General features: G+C 34.4%; 1 long non-coding RNA gene across 1 annotated transcript in view; it reads right to left on the minus strand.

Annotated features, from left to right (window-relative positions):
• Positions 1-486: 486 nt before the first annotated feature.
• The window catches only part of LOC309845096, a 40,419-nt gene continuing 22,688 nt past the window's right edge, over positions 487-18,217 (minus strand). The window contains exon 2 of the long non-coding RNA XR_014301030.1: positions 487-769. This is a non-coding gene — a long non-coding RNA (uncharacterized lncRNA). The remainder of the gene's footprint in view (positions 770-18,217) is intronic.

The following is an 18,217-nucleotide window of genomic DNA, read 5'->3' on the forward strand; positions in this document are numbered from 1 at the left end:
CTTGAAGTTCACCTCTCTTCCCCTTCCTCTTCCTCCTCCTTACAACCTGCTCATGAAAGAAAGGCACAGAGAGGCAGGTACTTGCTCGTGGCTACTTCCTTCCCGCCCATATGTTGGAGCAAGACCCCTCCCTGGAATCTGGTACTGCCTGGACGTCGAGGGAGTTGGAGATGAGGCATGCCAGTGAAAGCTGTCGGAGCTTTCCTGTTTTGGTTTTGTCTGCTTAGCATAACATGTAAGACTGAGTTCTGGTGGCAGGGACCTAGTCCTTGGGGCTATAGCACTAGCGAGGGGAGGTCAACTACTCTGGGCCTTGGCTAAGAGCAACCCCTGCTCCAGAGATATGGTGCCAAGGGCTTATTAATTTTGATACTAATTTGCTTTGCTGACCAAATACCTGGTATCAAAAGATGGGAAGGCAAAGACTGGAAGCAGTGTTGTGACCATGGGGTCCAGCCCCAAACTATGAAGAAAACACAAAGTGTATAAATCTGAGTAAGTATATATTTACACACCTTTTTAAATAGGTTGTTATCAAAGATTTAATCAATGGGTAATATGCTCCTCGTGGCTGGGAAGCATCAGTGGCCATATATTAAAAACAAAGAAAAGAGGTGTCTGGGTGGCTTCCTCCATAAGTGTCCCTTCTTTTCAGGTCATGATCCCAGGGTCCTGGGATGGAGCCCCACATCAGGCTCTCTGCTCAGTGGGAAACCTGCTTCTCCTTTTCCCTCTGCCCTGCTTATAGTTCCTCTTCCTGTCTCTCTGTCTGTCAAATAAATAAAATATTAAAAAAATACAAGAAAGAAACAAAATGTTTTTAAAAGGTCCTTTTTTTTTTTTAAAATTTTCTAGGGGTTTATGGATGACTCAGTTGTTTAAGCAGATGTTTGCCTTTGGCTGATGTCATGATTCCAGTGTACAGGGCTCCAGCCCTGCATGGGACTACTTGCACCCCAAGGAGCTTGCTTCTTCCTCTCCCTTTGCACGTGATTCCCCCTGCTTGTGTGCTTCTTCTTCTCTATCTCTCTCTCTCTCTTGCTGTCAATAAACAAAATAAAATCTTTTACTAAATAAATAAATAAATTTCTAAACCTACTTTCACTTTAGGTCCCTTAACAAAAATTGCTACTGCTTTATTTAAAAAAAAAAGATAATTTAGAAAGATGCTTCCAGAGTTAAAAAGCTGTTTTGTTTCTTTGTCAGGATTAAATATAGAAGTGCTTTAAAAAGTAAAAGAAAAAGTATGATATATTAACACTAATCACACTATAACTTTGGTGGTTATATCAAGATAATGAAAAGTAATTTTAAAGCAAATTTCATTATCAGACATAAAGATCAAGTCAAAATTACAGAAGAGTAAAAGGATGAATTTATCAGGGAGTATAATAATTCTTGACTTTTAATATTTAATAACAGATTTGGGGATATATAGGGAAAAACTAAGAACAAAAATCATAACTTCTACCTTAGAAGAGAAATGGAAAAAAATTTCAACACCCTTATTTTAAGATGATATAGACAAATGGTCATCAAATTGGTAAGATATGTAAGACTTGAACAAAATTATCAACTAACTAGATATGCTTGATATTACTGATCACTCCCAACAACCGCATACTACATATATCTTAAGCCATGATTTTCTTTGCAAAGGTCAACATTGATAATGTTCTAGTCATACATCCGTGTACCAGGAAAGAAGTAGCATATTTCTTGAAAGACACAGCTATCAAAGCTCCATTGAGAAACCGTAAAGATGAAGAAGGGATTTGCAAATTATATATCTGATAATGGACATCTACTCTGATTATTAAAAAATGAAAAAAATAAAAAACCTTACTAATAACCAAACAGAGTATCCAATTTTACATGTGAAGAAAATTATTGCAGAGACATGTCACCAAAAGGATATGGATGGCTTATAAGCACATGACAAATTTCTCAACATTTAGACATTAAAGAAATACAAACTAAAATAATAATGAGACATGCTTACATATCTATTACAATGGCTAAAATTATAAAGCCTAATTGTACTTGGTCTGAGATAGATTGAGAAGCAACAAATAATCTAAACTGTTGTTGGCATATATCATGATACCACCACTTTGGAAAATAGTTTGAAATTTTTTTTAAATGCAAAATATGTTGCAGTTACACAAATAGCCATTTTACTTCTAGGCATTTAACCAAGAGAAACAAACCCCATGTTCATACAAGGACTTGTATATGAATTTCATATCAGCTTTAAGAATTGAAAACAGTGGAAATGTTCATCAATATCCATCAATAGAGCAAAGAGAAATTATGATCTATTCATTAAAGAGATTACTATTCAACATCAAAATGAACTATTTATAATTGGAGATTCTCAAAGTAATGATGCTGAGAAAAGAAAAGCCAGGCAATGAATAGTATATACTGTGTGATTCCATGACTATAAAAAACCTAGAAAATACAAATTTATATATAGTTACAGTCATCAAATATATTGGTGTGATTTTAGTGCCTTCTTCTGTGCTCCCATAGCTTCCTACACTTGGATCTCCGAGCATTTGTTACACCATGTGAAAATATGAACTCTTTTTCTTTATTCTGTCTTACTAGAATAAGAATCCTTGAAATTTTATGGACATTTGAACTCTCAGTTATTAGCAGAAATTCTATCACACAGTAAGTTTCCAAATATAAAAGCCAGAGTTTTACAATGACTTCGAAGCTTTTACATGATCTAGCCACTCATTTAACCTCTGTGACCTCTTTCCCTGCTACTCTTCAGTCACTCACAGTGGCCTCCTTGCTATTCCTCAGATATGCCAGGCATGATCCAACCTTATGGCCTTCAAGATAGCCAATTCCTTTGTCTGGAGTGACCTTATTGCTGATAGTTCTGGGCAAATTCATCACCTTTCCATACCTTTGTTCAATTGTCAGCTTCATTGTAACTACCCTGATCTTCCTATTAAAAATTTTAACTCCCCATCCCCTGCCTAGCAACCTTGATTTTTCTCACCCTGATCGAATTTTTCTTTTTCCCCATTTTACTCATCATTTTTGAATGCACTATGCAATTTTTATTAAGGTTTATAGCTTTTAATTGTCTCACCCATGAAAATAAAAGTTCTACAAAGCCAAGTATTTCATTTACCAGTGTAGTCTGAAGTAATATCTGCCATATAATAGGTTTAGTAGACAACTGGTAAATTTCAAAATAAATTAATGTTGAGAGTATACTGAATTTCATAAGTCATTTCAATATTTTTTCCAAAAAATAAACTATGTAAAACATACTTTAAATTTACTTTCAAACTATTTTATAGCATATAATGGACAATATACATAAGCCTTAAAGAAACAATTATATAAATAACCATTTCATACCTGCTTAAAAATTGCATAATATCACACTCCTAGATCCTCTCTGAACGCTCTAAAATAACCCTTCAAAGGATATACATTTTTAAAAATAACAGATTTTTTGTCAAATAATTTAATAAAATAAAAGTTTCATTCATCTATGTCGATCATAATAAATGTTTTTAATAAGCATGAAATTATAACTCTGAAGTGTGCTAAAATGAAACCACCTGCGAAGGGTGAGAGAACAAAAATAAACATCATTTTTCCAAATAAGAGGAATTTATTACCTTTGAATCCAAGCATGTGGATTTGTTCAAACTGGCAATAAAGGAATATGGACACACAAACCATAGAAAGTCATATTTTAGATTTCTAAAAGACTTTGAAGTGAAGAGTATACATTTTTTAAATGCTACATAATGCTACAAAATGACTAGATGACAGGTTTGTGACAAATAGCATTTTAAAAGCTCTACTCAGGGGCACCTGGGTGGCTCAGTGGGTTAAAGCCTCTGCCTTCAGCTCAGGTCATGATCCCAGGGTCCTGGGATCGAGCCCCACGTCAGGCTCTCTGCTTGGCAGGGAGGCTGCTTCTCCCTCTCTCTCTGCCTGCCTCTCTGCCTACTTGTGACCTCTCTCTCTCTCTCTGTCAAATAAATAAAAAATATCTTTAAAAAAAAAAAAAAAAAAAAATAAAAGCTCTACTCATAATGGACCGGAAGGTGTCATTTCCCTATAATTTTTTATATATCATTAATTTACTATATCTGGATACAACATATTACCAAGCAGATGTTCATCAAAGACTAAATCATTTTTAATGGAACATAATAATTTGAACCTACATGTATTAATCATTTTTTTTTATCTAACATTTATAGTCTCGCTAAACATTTTATCAGTTGTCAAAAAAATTAAAAAAAATAGGATGAAAAGTCGTGTTTGGAAAAGTAGATTTTTTTTCAAATTTGCATTTAAATGAAAATATTTGATGATATTTTTAAAACTTTAAAAGTAATTTTATATATATCTGACCTATCAGATGATATAAAATTTTTGTAGAAAATATGACATATTTTTTTATCTTGGTTGAAGGTATTAATAAAGAGCAACTGTTTGTATTATTTGTATTGTAATATCTTCGTTAATAAACATGAATAACTGGTATAAAATATGTTTTTTTAAAAATTTTATTTATTTACTTGACAGAGATCACAGGAAGGCAGAGAGGCAGCCAGAGAGAGGAATGGAAGCAGGCTCCCTGCTGAGAAGAGAGCCCACTGTGGGACTCAATCCCAGGAACCTGGAATCATGACCTGAGCCGAAGGCAGAGATTTTAACCCAGTGAGCCACCCAGGCACCCTAAAATATGTTTTTTATATATATATATAGAATTATAGTTCTTGCCAAAATATGGAACTAGCTGGAACTGAATGCCTCCTTCAAAGTCAGCTCTGGAGAATTTATGCAAGTGTAATATGGAACTATTTCAGATATTAACCAAAAACAAAGAAATGATGATAAATTCCTTAAAAGACTCAAAGTTGCTCTTGACTGGTATGTTTCAAGCTCTATTCCTGGTTTGAAGACAGGTTTTATCAGGCCTGTCACTGTAGAAATCAGCTGGATGTTTAGAGGCTATCAGAACTGTACAAAAACCTTGAAGGGGTACAAAAACCTTGAAGGGGTAAGGACTTGAAAATTCTTTAGAGAGATTAGCTCCCTAAGGCATTATTCCTCCACACATTTTCCTCCAAACAATTAAGACTGATGGATGAGGGGCACCTGAGTGGCTCTCTCATCACGTGGGTGGTGGGTTAAGCCTCTGCCTTCATCTCAAGTCATGGTCTCTGGGTCCTGGGATCCAGCCCCACATCGGGCTCTGCTCAAAAGGAAGCCTGCTTCCCTCCCTGCTTGCCTGCCTCTCTGCTTACTTGTGATCTCTCTCTCTCTCTCTTTCTCTCTCTCTGTGTCCAAGAAATAAATAAAATCTTAAAAAAAAGGCTGATGGATTATAAATTATGAAAACTGCTCCCTCCAAATGATGCTTCTTCATAAGGATTTAAGAATTTAAAATTGTAAGAATTTAAAATTTAAACTTGATCGTAGGATTTATCTTACATCAAGTGAAGGCAGTTATTATTAGTTCTGAATTATTTGTGATTCTGAATTCTTGGCCTCATTAGTAAATTTATTTTTAAATTCTCCCATGGAGTGGTGATTGGCCTTCAGTCTTTCATTGATATACATCATTGGGTCAAATGAGATGTGTGTGCCCAGAACTATATATAATCTTCTTTGTATTTCACTGGAGATGGCATTTCTGAGTTTTGTTCAATTGAATTTGGACAGATGTTTTAATAGTCACTTCTAGAGTTGGCCCTGGAGAATATCTTCCTTTTTTTCTCTTCCCGATTCTCTGAAAAACCCTGACTAATTCACATTATCACAGTGATATCACAATTCAAGTTTTTCCAAACACTATAGCTGCAAAATAGAAGGAAGCTACTCAGAATGTAATACTATTGTGAATGATTGAGAAAGAAAACATTATTATAATTAAGCTACCAGGTTTCAATGTATTTTATTGTTGCTCAGAAAATCCTAGCATACCCAGACTTTACAGAGATTTGATGATCCTAAGAGGAGCTGAACTCATGGACCAAAATAACTATGCACATAAAAAGTACAATTACTTACCTAAAAAAGATGATGTGGTTAACTTTATATGGCAATCCAAGTGTTATTGGAACAAGAATTAAAAAAAATAGCTTAGGGGCGCGTAGGTGGCGCAGTGGATTAAGCCACTGCCTTCAGCTCAGGTCATGATCTCAGGGTCCTGGGATCAAGTCCTGTATCAGGCTCTCTGCTCAGCAGGGAGTAAGCTTCCCTCTCTCTCTCTTTCTCTCTCTCTCTCTGCCTGCCCTCCGTCTTCTTGTGATCTCTCTCTGTCAAATAAATAAAGAAAGAAAATCTTAAAAAAAAAAAAAGAATGACTGTACTTTAAAAAAATAGCTTAAAAGGGGCGCCTGAATGGCTCAGTGGGTTAAGCCGCTGCCTTCGGTTCAGGTTATGATCTCAGGGTCCTGGGATCAAGCCCCACATCGGGCTTTCTGCTCAGCAGGTAGCCAGCCTGCTTCCCTTCCTCTCTCTCTGCCTGCCTCTCTGCCTATTTGTGATCTCTCACGGTCAAATAAATAAATAAAATATTTTTAAAAATAGCTTAAAAGTATATGATAAAATAATGATATACATATACAAAGAAAAGATACTATACTGTGAATATAAATTAAGTGAAAATTGTTGAAATAAAGAATACAATAAATGGAGACTAAGATGAATATAGCTGTAAAATGAATAAATGAGTTGGGAAAAACAAACAAACAAACAAATTAATGACTTTTGCCCAAATGCAGCAGAAGAGAAAAAAAAATAAAGAAAATATTTAAATAAGTACTGAGATAAATTTTGGAGAATTAAAGATAAAAGATACCAGACTTAAAATGATGCCAAACATGAGAAATCAGAAACAAAACAAAACAAAAACCACACACACACAAAACCACTCATATACTTTATGGTGAGTTTTAAGAATATCAAAAACAGAGAAGAGTATAAATGATGCCCAAGAGAAGAACAGATCACCTAAAATGTACAAGAATAATACTGACAGCAGAATTCTCAATAGTAATAGCATATAAAGGAGACAGCTGGGGGTTTGTATAGATGGAAAAGATAATTGAAACTAGATATTATACATCAAGCCAAATTATTGATTAAATTTGAGAGCAAAGTAAAAATACAATGAAGCATGTTAGGACTTAGAACATTTATCACACAGAGACACACATTTTAGAAAACTTCCTTGGAGGACAGCTCAATTTAGATAGAGAAAACAGAATTATGTACTCAAAGGCACATTTTGAAGGAAGGATTGAATATAGTCTGCACTGCAAATATTCCTTAATCGTATGTTCTGAATTTCCTAAATTTAAGAAGTATTTGTTCAAATATTTATCTTTAAATAAACCCTAGGAGACTTTTTCTTGGATTCTGGAAAATCAGTCCATTTGGATACAAATCTTCTTGTCACTGATGGAAATTTTGATAGCCCTCAACAGTGGAATGCCTAATGTATTGTTACAGCAACTGTAATTTGCCAATACATGGGTGATGTGTGTGTGTTGTGTGTGTTTATTTTTATTTTTGATGGTTTTACTCTCTATGAGATTTTTAAGTAGACATAATTTTAATAAATTATGATTTGTTGAAATTTATCTGAGGTTATATATAATAAAATGAAAGTTGTGTGAACTAAAGAAGTGCGTCTCCATTTTTTTGTTTTAAGAGTAGACTGGTCTTTAAAAATTGTCCAAAGAAGTACATTATATTCATTATTAAATTTGATAATATACAATAAAGTATTTATGGGCATATGGAACCATATCAAATTCTACTATTAATTCATATTAATAATTACCATAAGAGGAAAAAGGGATATTTTTCAAAATGAAAATTAGCGTATTTTTCAGATAATGATATAGTGTTATTCACTGAACAGAGGGAACAAATGTCAAAGTTTAACACAGTTTACAGAATGTTTTAACATAAATTGAAATTTAAATCTGACCAAATTTCACAGTTTTAAGTAAAATGGTAGCACTTTATATCCTTGAAAAGTGGTAAGTGACCCAAAACATTGCTTAGAAAAACAAATTTAACACTACACTAGTCTGAGATAGTTAAGTTATGTTACAACTTGCCATTGTGTATCATCAAATGGTATATTTTTTTCTTTTGGTCTTGTCATTATATTTAGTTTTAGCCATTCTGGTAAGTGGGTAGTGATATCTCAGTGTCATTTTAATTGCATTTCCTTGATGTCTAATTATGTCAAAATATATTATTTTGATGTTTAATGTTCTGAGATTTCTCAGTTCAAGACCATGAAGCCACTTAGGAAAAATACAGTTGCAGATGCACTCATAGACCAACTCTTATTTAGAAATAAGAAGAAACATTACTACCCATTCCAACAAAAAATAGACTTGTTATGCAGTAGGGATTTTATAAATTACCTGACAAAACTTATATAGTAAGATGAAATGGGACAGGCGGCTTCTTGCAGCTATATACAACATCATTTTAATTTCAATTTTCTGTATAATTTTTCCAAGGTACACACAGAATATATATTTAATGTAAATTGTGAACATTTTAAACTGTGTATATGGAAATTAATCAATTTTAAGTTTCTAACAATCAAAATTAACGGAAGTTTATTTTAAATTAGTTAGCTTTCTCTGCATTGCAAGACAGAATAATCAAGAATTGGTAAGAAAAAAATAATCTCTGTAAAATTACCGGGGGTGCATTATAAAGTGTTCAGTAACCGATCAAACTCACAATTTGGATTGAATGGCAAGTGATTTTTAAAATCTGGAACTCATTGTCAATTTTTTTTCTTCATTGTGTCTTAATAAATTACTGTGTTCATTTGCATGGAAGTGAAGAAAAATGCATGACATTTCATCTCAACACTAACACTTTTAACTGGCAACTCTGAATGTACTTTACAGCAGTGTCACAGAGTAAAGATCAATGATGTTTCATGAAATATTTGTTATAATTCTCAAGGAGATAGGGAGTTTGTGCAAAAATGCAAATCACTTTGCGACTAAACACATTGTTTATTTCAGCTAATTTTAAGAAAATATGCTAAGACTCTCTCAAAAAAGAAAGCAATGATTTAGGTTTTCCTTCAAACTCCTTATCTAATCCTGAACCAACAGCACATAGTTCAAAGAGCAACTAATTTGAGCAGCTCCAATTTACACGTTTCCTAACAATGCTTAATTTAGTGGAATTTCTGTCCAATTATGTTAATTTGATGTAGTGAAAGACAAACATTCAAAAAGATCATCCTTAATTTATATAGATTGCCAAACTCTGCATTTTCTGAATGACGCCCAGGAACGTATTTTCAAAAACAAACAAATAATGGCAGAACCACTATTAGGTCATCTCTAGGCAGAAAGTGACTTAGAGCCTACATTACTCTCTCCCTGAAAGTATACTGTAGTTACTGAAACTACTACCCTGAGTCTGTGCTATCAAATTCCTTAAGTTAGAAAGTTTTAAAACACGTCTGTGTGGGAGTATTTCATTTACAGATAGAGATTTGGTTGTTTATACATTTTCATACTTGATTTTTAGGGTGTAAAAACTATGTTTTAAAATTCATGGTGGTTTTGAATACTGTTGGATAATTGTGCTAAAATGGTATACCCATTCCTTCTAGGAAACAGAAATTATAGAAAGGTAGTGCTTTTCAGATCTGACATCTTTGAGTCATTGCAGTTTCAGTATAAATGCAATAGGAAAAGTGACATTCATGTTTATGATATTTTCTATAAATAAATTATAATGTACTGGAGGCCTGATATAAAGTGGGATGCCTAAACTTCAGTAAGATCTTGTTTTCAATTCAAAATAAATTTTATTTTTTATTTTTTTTATAATGTCCCTCAATTTCAGATAATCACCCCCCTAAGGTCCACTCCATTTTTTTTTAAGATTTTATTTATTTTAATTGACAGATAGAGATCACAAGTAGGCAGAGAGGCAGGCAGAGAGAGAGAGGGAAGAGGAAGCAGGCTCCCTGCTAGGCAGAGAGCCCGATGCGGGGCTCGATCCCAGGACCCTGGGATCATGACCTGAGCCAAAGGCAGAGGCTTTAACCCACTGAGCCACCCAGGCGCCCCCAAAATAAATTTTAAATTGAATTATGCACCTCTAAGTTCAGAGACAATAAACATCAACCAAGACAATTAATAAGTTATATTTCTTGAAATTTCGGGAACATTGATAGTCTCATCTCCTGGAAGAACAACAGCTAAAATTTTTGGTCATGGATTCTTGCTAAAATATCACTTTCCCAAAGAAAATTAATGTTATGAATTTTCATTGATTGTTATTGATCATGAAGAATATAACAACCACGATAAAAAGAGTAGGAAAAACATGATATCTCATCTGTAAGGGCATGTGGAAAGTAGGAAATGCTAATAAAAATAACTACCATTATTTCCTAAGTTAACATAATATAACAGAACACAAATATTTCACAACAATATTTTCTAGGCTCATTCTGATAACTCTTTTCTACATTCAAATTTAAAGGTTGAGGCATGTGATATATATTACACAAAAAACATCCCAAGCAATTTGTCAAAAAACAAAAAATTCTTAATAAAGGACAAACCCAAAGGAATTTTTTTCTAATTTAATTAACAAATTATGAATCGACTTACCTATTTCATCACAGTGTATCAGGCACCAATAATATTTTTTAATCGTCATACCTGATGCAATAGTTACCATCTTTCAGACATACTGATCACGAACAAGCAAATAAACAAGAGCACCATAGCTTAAGATCTACCTGCATAAATATAGGACTACTTCAGACAATCTCTTCACCACAACATAGCAATGAATAGAAATCATACATGCTCTGTAATGGACATACAGATGAGATAGAAGGGGATGGGTGTTAATATATGCAGAATCTTTATTAATTACATTGTAAAACATAATATGGAAAAACAGAATACAATTTTAGAAATACCCAGGTCACCATCATTGTTTTATTTTTATATGTGTAGATAAGGAGTTTAATAAACAATCCATGACTATTCAACTTCTTATATTTTGAAAATTTTAGCAAAAGTAACAAACCTAGCAACTATAAAATTGTATCTATCTGCAAAATACAGCTTTGCCAGCATCGTAGAGGCAAAGCAAAACAAAATAAGTAAGAAAAGTTTAACATTTCACAAGAGTTTTACTTTTATATTTTATTTATTATTTTTTATTTTTCATTTATTATTTACTTCTATTTTCTACTTTATTTTAATGAAAATGTCATGACCATAGCATAAGAGCAGAATTAAACCAACATGAGAAATTATTTTTTCATAAGTTATAATAAACTAGCTTGGTGATTAATTCAAAAATTATATTACAAACTTCAGTGTTCTTGCAGTAAGTACCACTGCATAAACAAATGAGTCAGGAGTCATAAACTAATGATGCTTCTAAATGTTATTTAGAGAGACATTCTGTTCTTAATATATTTCAAATATTCTACACAAGGCAAAGTGGATCCAAGTAATCTGTAGGCAAAATAAGATTTTAGAGAAGTATATATTTCCAACAGTATTTATAAAATATTACCTTTATGTAAGGCATCATCCTGGACTTTGTGGAAAACACACAAAGGAGTAAGAAGTGGCCCTTCAAGAAACATATCCAATATCAAGGTTTAACATGAAGCAGCATGTCTTCTCTAAGTAAAAAAACATTGTACCAACTGACTTTACTGAAACTTTATATTTATTGCTCTCGTTTTAGGTCATAGTTTTCTTTTGCATGCAGGCTGCTATAACGAACATGATATAGACTGAATAGCTTATAAAGAACAGGAATTTATTTCTCACAGTTCTAGAACTGAAAAGTTCAAGATTAAGGAATGGGCAGATCCAGGGAGAGCCCACTTCCTCATAGATGGCTATCTTCTCACTGTAAACGTACATGATGAATGAATCAAGAGAACTCTCTGGGGTCTCCTTAAAAAGGACTGTAATCCCACTTATGACCTAATCACCTCCCAAAGGCCCCTATGTTTTAATACTATCACTTCCAGAGTTAGATTTCATAATATGATTTTGGGAGACATAAACATTCACACCATAGTATATATAAACAAAAAAAGACACAAAAACAACAAACAACAAAAATTATTTTAACTACCTATTATTTTCAACTACATAAAATTTTAATTTGTTTCTATATAATATTAAATAACTCATTTGAGTGATTCACTTATATCCAATTCATCTGACTGCAATTAAATTTGCTTACCCAACATATCCAGCAGCACATTTCTTCAGACTATCCCATTCCCCACTTTACAGGATTTACCACAATTAGAAGACAGGGGATAGAGGATAGATAGATAGATGTATACATAAACACACTTGTACATACACATATGCATATTTTTTCCTGTTAATGACACTCATGCAAATAAAATTTAAGCTCAAGGAAACCTGTCTTGTGTGTTACTTAATATCCAGTTTTTAGTCAACATCCAAAAACAAATAATCCAATAAAAACATGGATAGAAGACATGAACAAGTGTTTCCCCAAAGAACACATTCAAATGTTCAGTAGATACATGAAAAGATGTCCATCATCATGTATCATCAGGAAATTGCAAAGCAAAACTAGAAAGAGATACCACCTCACACCTGTCAGAATGGCTAAAATCAACACTACAAGAAACAAAAGGTGTTGGAGAGGATGTGAAAAAGTAACACTTGTGGGGGCTGCCTGGGTGGCTCAGTGGGTTAAGCCTCTGCCTTCAGCTCAGGTCATGAACTCAGGGTCCTGGGATCAAATCCCACATTGGGCTCTCTGCCAGGCATGGAGCCTGCTCCCTCCTCTCTCTCTCTACTTGTGATCTCTCTCTGTCAAATGAATAAAATCTTTAAAAAAAAGAAAAAGTAACAATTGTGAACTGTTAGTGGTGATGCAAACTGATACAGCCATATTTGAAAACAGTATGGAATTTCCATAAAATTTAAAAATAGAAGTCCTTTGTGATCCAACAATCCTGTTGGTGTATGTTTACCAATGAATATAAGAAAACGTATTCAAAGGGATGCTAGCACCCCTATGTTTATAGTAGCATTATTTGTAAAGCTAAGATATGGAAAGAGCCCAAGTATCCATCAATTGATGAATAAATAAAGAATAAGTGGTATGTATATACAATGGAATATTATTCTGCCATTAAAAAAGACTGAAATCTTGCCATTTGCAATAACATGGCTGGAACTAGACAGTATAATGCTAAAAGTGAAATAAGTCAGTCAGAGAAAGACAAATACCTTTACTCATATATGGAATAAAAGAAACAAAACAAACAAGCAAAGGGGGAAATAATAAGACATAGAAAGAGAAAGAAAGCAAGAAACAGACATTTCATTATGGAGAATAAACTGATGGTTACTTGAGAGGATCTGAAAGGAGTGATGGATTAAATAAGTGATGGGGGTTAATTAGAGCACTTGTCATGATGAGCACCGAGTGCTAGATGTTATATTGTACACATGAAACTAATACAACCATATATGTTAACTAACTGGATTTCAAATGAAAACTTTTTTAAAATCCCAGTTTTTAGCTCACATTCTGGCTTACAAAAGGGATTTAGTCAGGAATTTGGAGATTAGTTAATGAACAAATAAGGGGTGAACAGGCAGTTGTTAGATAAAATTACTATCCTTTCTGGCATGATCTTATACCTTTTATCTAGAATTACATTTAGCACTTTAGACTCTTCCTATTTTATTTTGAGTCATTAAACAAAAATTTCCTCAAAGGACCTTAGACTCCATCCAATTTGAGCAACAGTGTGAGAGAGGAAATGGTGTCCAGGAGGAAAAAAAAAAAAAAAAGATGAAACTACTTTTGTTTACTAGTGAATGCATAGTTCTTCCACAGAAGAAGCTCTAAATGGTCATGGCTCTAGCTTTATATGTGTTCAGTCATATGTTCAGAAGTAGGTAACACTATCAAAAAATATAAAGCATCTGAGATTATTTTCCCTTATTTGAAAGCTGGTGTATGAGTCTGCCGTGGTTTCTTGGGTGTTGATAGAAGATGCAGACTCATGGTTCAGAAATAATATAGTTTATTATTCACAGCAATAGAGGTAGCCAGAATATTAACAGTATTTGTGTGTGTGTGTTTGTGTGTTTGTGTGTTTGTGTGTGTGAGTGTGTGTGTGTGTGTGTGTAGGGGTGGGAGTTATATATCAGTTCTGAGCATCAGTTCCCACAAGAAGAATCAAAACAGAGGCAGATAATATTTGCAAACACAACAGGTTAAGTTAAAAAAAAAAGACACTATTTCTGTCTTCCAAGTCTATTCAATACAACCATCTTCAAAGGATGGTCTAGAACAAATAATAAATGCAGAAATGTAAGCAACCAATTGAAAAGTGTCTCCCAAGAAACACACTTTGAGAGTCTTCATTTGACAAAAATACTATAGGATATTACATGGATCAGGTGCATTGAATACTGGAAGGTTAAAATTACAAGGGACCAAATATTTTTAAGCAGTTCTGGCATCCAGTAGAGTTCAAATAGGTTTTATAAGATTGAGGAAAGAAGCCATCAAAACCTGGGCCCAGGGACGCCTGGGTAGCTCAGTGGGTTAAGCCTCGGCCTTCGGCTCAGGCCATGATCTCAGGGTCCTGGGATCGAGCTCTGCATCAAGCTCTCTGTTCAGTAGGGAGCCTGCTTCTCCCTCTCTCTTTGCCTCTCTGCCTACTTGTGGTCTCTGTCTGTCAAATAAATAAATAAAATCTTAAATCAAAACAAAGCAAAACAAAAAACCTGGGCCCAATTTTCCCAAAAGCATGATTCTGATTCTAGTCTCTATGATGTTATCCCTTGAAGACAATGTCTCTAATTGAGTTGAATTAGTTTACTAAAGAGCATACCCCCATTTGTTGTAGGAGATGAACAATATGCAAGAGGCAAAATGCCACATGGAAGCCACTTGGTCTTCAGTGGAATATAGAATCTGTTCCTTTGGGATGAATTTGTTCCACATTTGAATTCCCACTTAAGGAAAAATAAGAGTGCCTTCTAATAGATTTTAAATAGGAAATGACAATGGAAGCTTATACAAGATTATAAAATGGGAAATTTCATTTAGATAAGCAATAATTTCAAAGTCATCTTCTTAATATTACAGACTCTTCACATAATCATAATTTTATTTTGGTATTATATGGTAATTTCAAATATAGCAAATATAAAGAATTTACCTCTGTAATTATAGCGAGTCTGGTCGTAGTTTAATGGCAACAAAACTTCAAGTTAGAAGTATGGTCTACCAATTATGAATACATTTGGAAATGGTGTGTCATCTTCACTCCACTTGTCTCACTAAAACAGTGAGCCAAAAAAAGTAGGTCCAAGCTGTTTACTATGGTCAAAATGGGTTGCTTTTGCACTTGGTAAAGAAGCAGTCATATTTTGGAAGAAGAAACTGAGGCTATTAATATGTTCAACTTATTTTCAGAAAAGGAAAGAAAGGATAATCTAAGGTAAAGCCAAAATCTTACACAAGGTGGCAGGAGAATGATCTTTTCCAAGATAAAGGGTTTTTCAACTTAGCCATGTTAGGAGGAAGAAGAGATGAGACATTGTGGACTTGACTAACGTTTGTACACTGTTCAAAAAGTTTTCAAAATAATGTGTATTATTTTTCTTCTTTTAGTTGAGACAAAAAACAAACAAACAAACAAACAAAAAACCACTAATGAGCTTACTTTTAAAAGGAGGTAAACAAGAAACTAGCAAAGATTGAGAGTTAGATATTGTTCCCCTCCTTTTTTTTTAAATTATGTTATGTTAGTTACCATACAATACATCATTAGTTTTTGTAGTAGTGTTCCATGATTCATTGTTTGTGTAAAACACCCAGTGCCCCATGCAATATGTGCCCTCACCAGGCTCACCCATCCCCACATCCTTCTCATCTTTAAAACCCTCAGTTTGTTTCTTGGAGTCCATAGTTTTTCATGTTTCATTTCCCCCTCCAATGCCCCCACTTCATTTTTCCTTTCCTTCTCCTAATGTCCTCCATGCTATTCCTTAGGTTCCACAAATAAGTGAAACCATATGATGATTGACTTTCTCTGCTTGACTTATTTCACTTAACATAATCTCCTCCAGTCCCATACATGTTGATGCAAAATTGGGTATTCATCCTTTCTGATGGCTGAGTAATATTCCATTGTATCCATAGATCACATCTTCTTTATCCCTCTTTTCTGTTGAAGGGGATCTTGGCTCTTTCAACAGAATGGCTATTGTGGACATTGCTGCTATGAACACTGGGGTGCATATGGCCCTTCTTTCCAGTAAAATAGAGCTAGCCTATGACCCAGCGATTGCACTACTGAGTATTGACCTCAAAGATACAGATGTAGTGAAAAGAATTAGGTATTGTTAAAGCACAAATGCAGGGGATAGAAGTTATGGTACAGAAGAGGGAAGGGCAACCATATGGCAGAGTAGAATAAAGTAGCTCAGGAAGAAATTAGTCATATCCAGATATTGTAAGGCATGTGGGGTTGGCAGGGAGAGCATGAGAAATCATGAGAGAAGAGAGAGAAAATGGACCAGGCAGGAGAGGTTTATAACATTTTAACATCTAAGGTAAGCATATGCAAAGCAGAATAGGGAAAGAAATAAAAGTTTTTATAAGACTCAATACATAAGGAATAACATGGAGGACACTGGGAGATGGAGAGAAGTGTGCTGGGGAAAATCGGAGGGAGAGACAAACCATGAGAGACTGTGGACTCTGAGAAACAAACTGAGGGTTTTGAAGAGGACGGTGGCAGGTGGTTGGGTGAGCCCAGTGGTGGGTATTAAGGAGGGAATTTATTACATGAAGCACTGGGTGTGGTGCATAAACAATGAATTTTGGATCACTGAAAATAAATTAAAAGAAAAAAAAAAGACTGACTACAGACATGGACCTCAGTGTAACACAGATATGGAACTCACTGGAATACCAGCCACTTCCCACTGACACACACAGACTATGATAATAATAAATAATAATGCAATTAAGAAAATTGCCTGCCAAATAATTTTTCCTCTTTTTTTATTTTTATGATTATTATTTTTATTTTATTTTTAAAGTTTTTATTTAAATTCCAGTTAGTTAAAATAAGATTAATATTAGTTTCAGGTGTACAATATAGTGATCAACACTGCCATACAATGGCTTACATAAAAAAATGAAAAAAAAATTTTTAAAGATTTTATTTTTAAAAACCTCTACACCCAAGGTGGATTTCAAACGTACAACCCCAAGATCAAGAGTTACATATTTTACTGACTGATCCAGCCAGGCACCCCAACAAATAAAAATTTTATAAAATTGTTGAGTTTGTGGGAGTCTCATTTGCTCAGTCAGTTAAGTGTCTGCCTTTGGCTCAGATCATGATCTCAAGAGTCCTGGGATCAAGCCCCATATTGCTCATGCTCTCGCTCTCTCTCTCTCTCTCTCTCTCTGGCTTTTCCTCTTAAATAAATAAATAAAATATTTTTTAAAAAAATTGTCGAGTTTGTTTAACTAGCTTTAAACTAGTAGACAGAGATGAAGATAAAGTATGATGTCATGGCAGAGAAAAATAGACCTTACACGTTTTAAAAATAAAATGTGCAATGCAAGTTACATCACTTCTTTTATCACCACACTGGGACTTTCCCTACTGAGTAGTTGTAATGTAAGGACCTATTTTATATTTTTATATTTTAGCAAGAGGCTTTCATTGAGGTTAACCCTGAAACTGTCCTTGCTCCCCTTCCCCCAGGGAATTCACTTAAAAACAAGACCTGGAAATCAGCTCCAGGTAACAAAGCCCATATACAAGGGTGGGTCAGGCCAGGTGGAGACATCAATCAGCGGGAGGGGGGGGCGGTGTTTGCATATTGTCTCCCTAGATACTAAGGAGTATGCCCCACTCCTCTGCCCTTTGGGAACCGTTTTGGCACCAATCCTAATCAAGGTGTAATAGGCTGGGTCAAATGTCTATACTAAGGTAAATTGAATCTCAATTGGTCACCTAGCCTCACTGTGGAGTTTCCTGTGTGTGTTAAAATCTCATTGGTCACCTGTGCGTGGCCAGGCCTGACTGCATGGCCTTTGCCCTTAAAAGCTAGACTGTGAAACAGTGAAGGGTTGCCTT

This window comes from Mustela nivalis (assembly GCF_964662115.1).
Source record: "Mustela nivalis genome assembly, chromosome: 12".
Lineage (NCBI taxonomy): Eukaryota > Metazoa > Chordata > Mammalia > Carnivora > Mustelidae > Mustela > Mustela nivalis.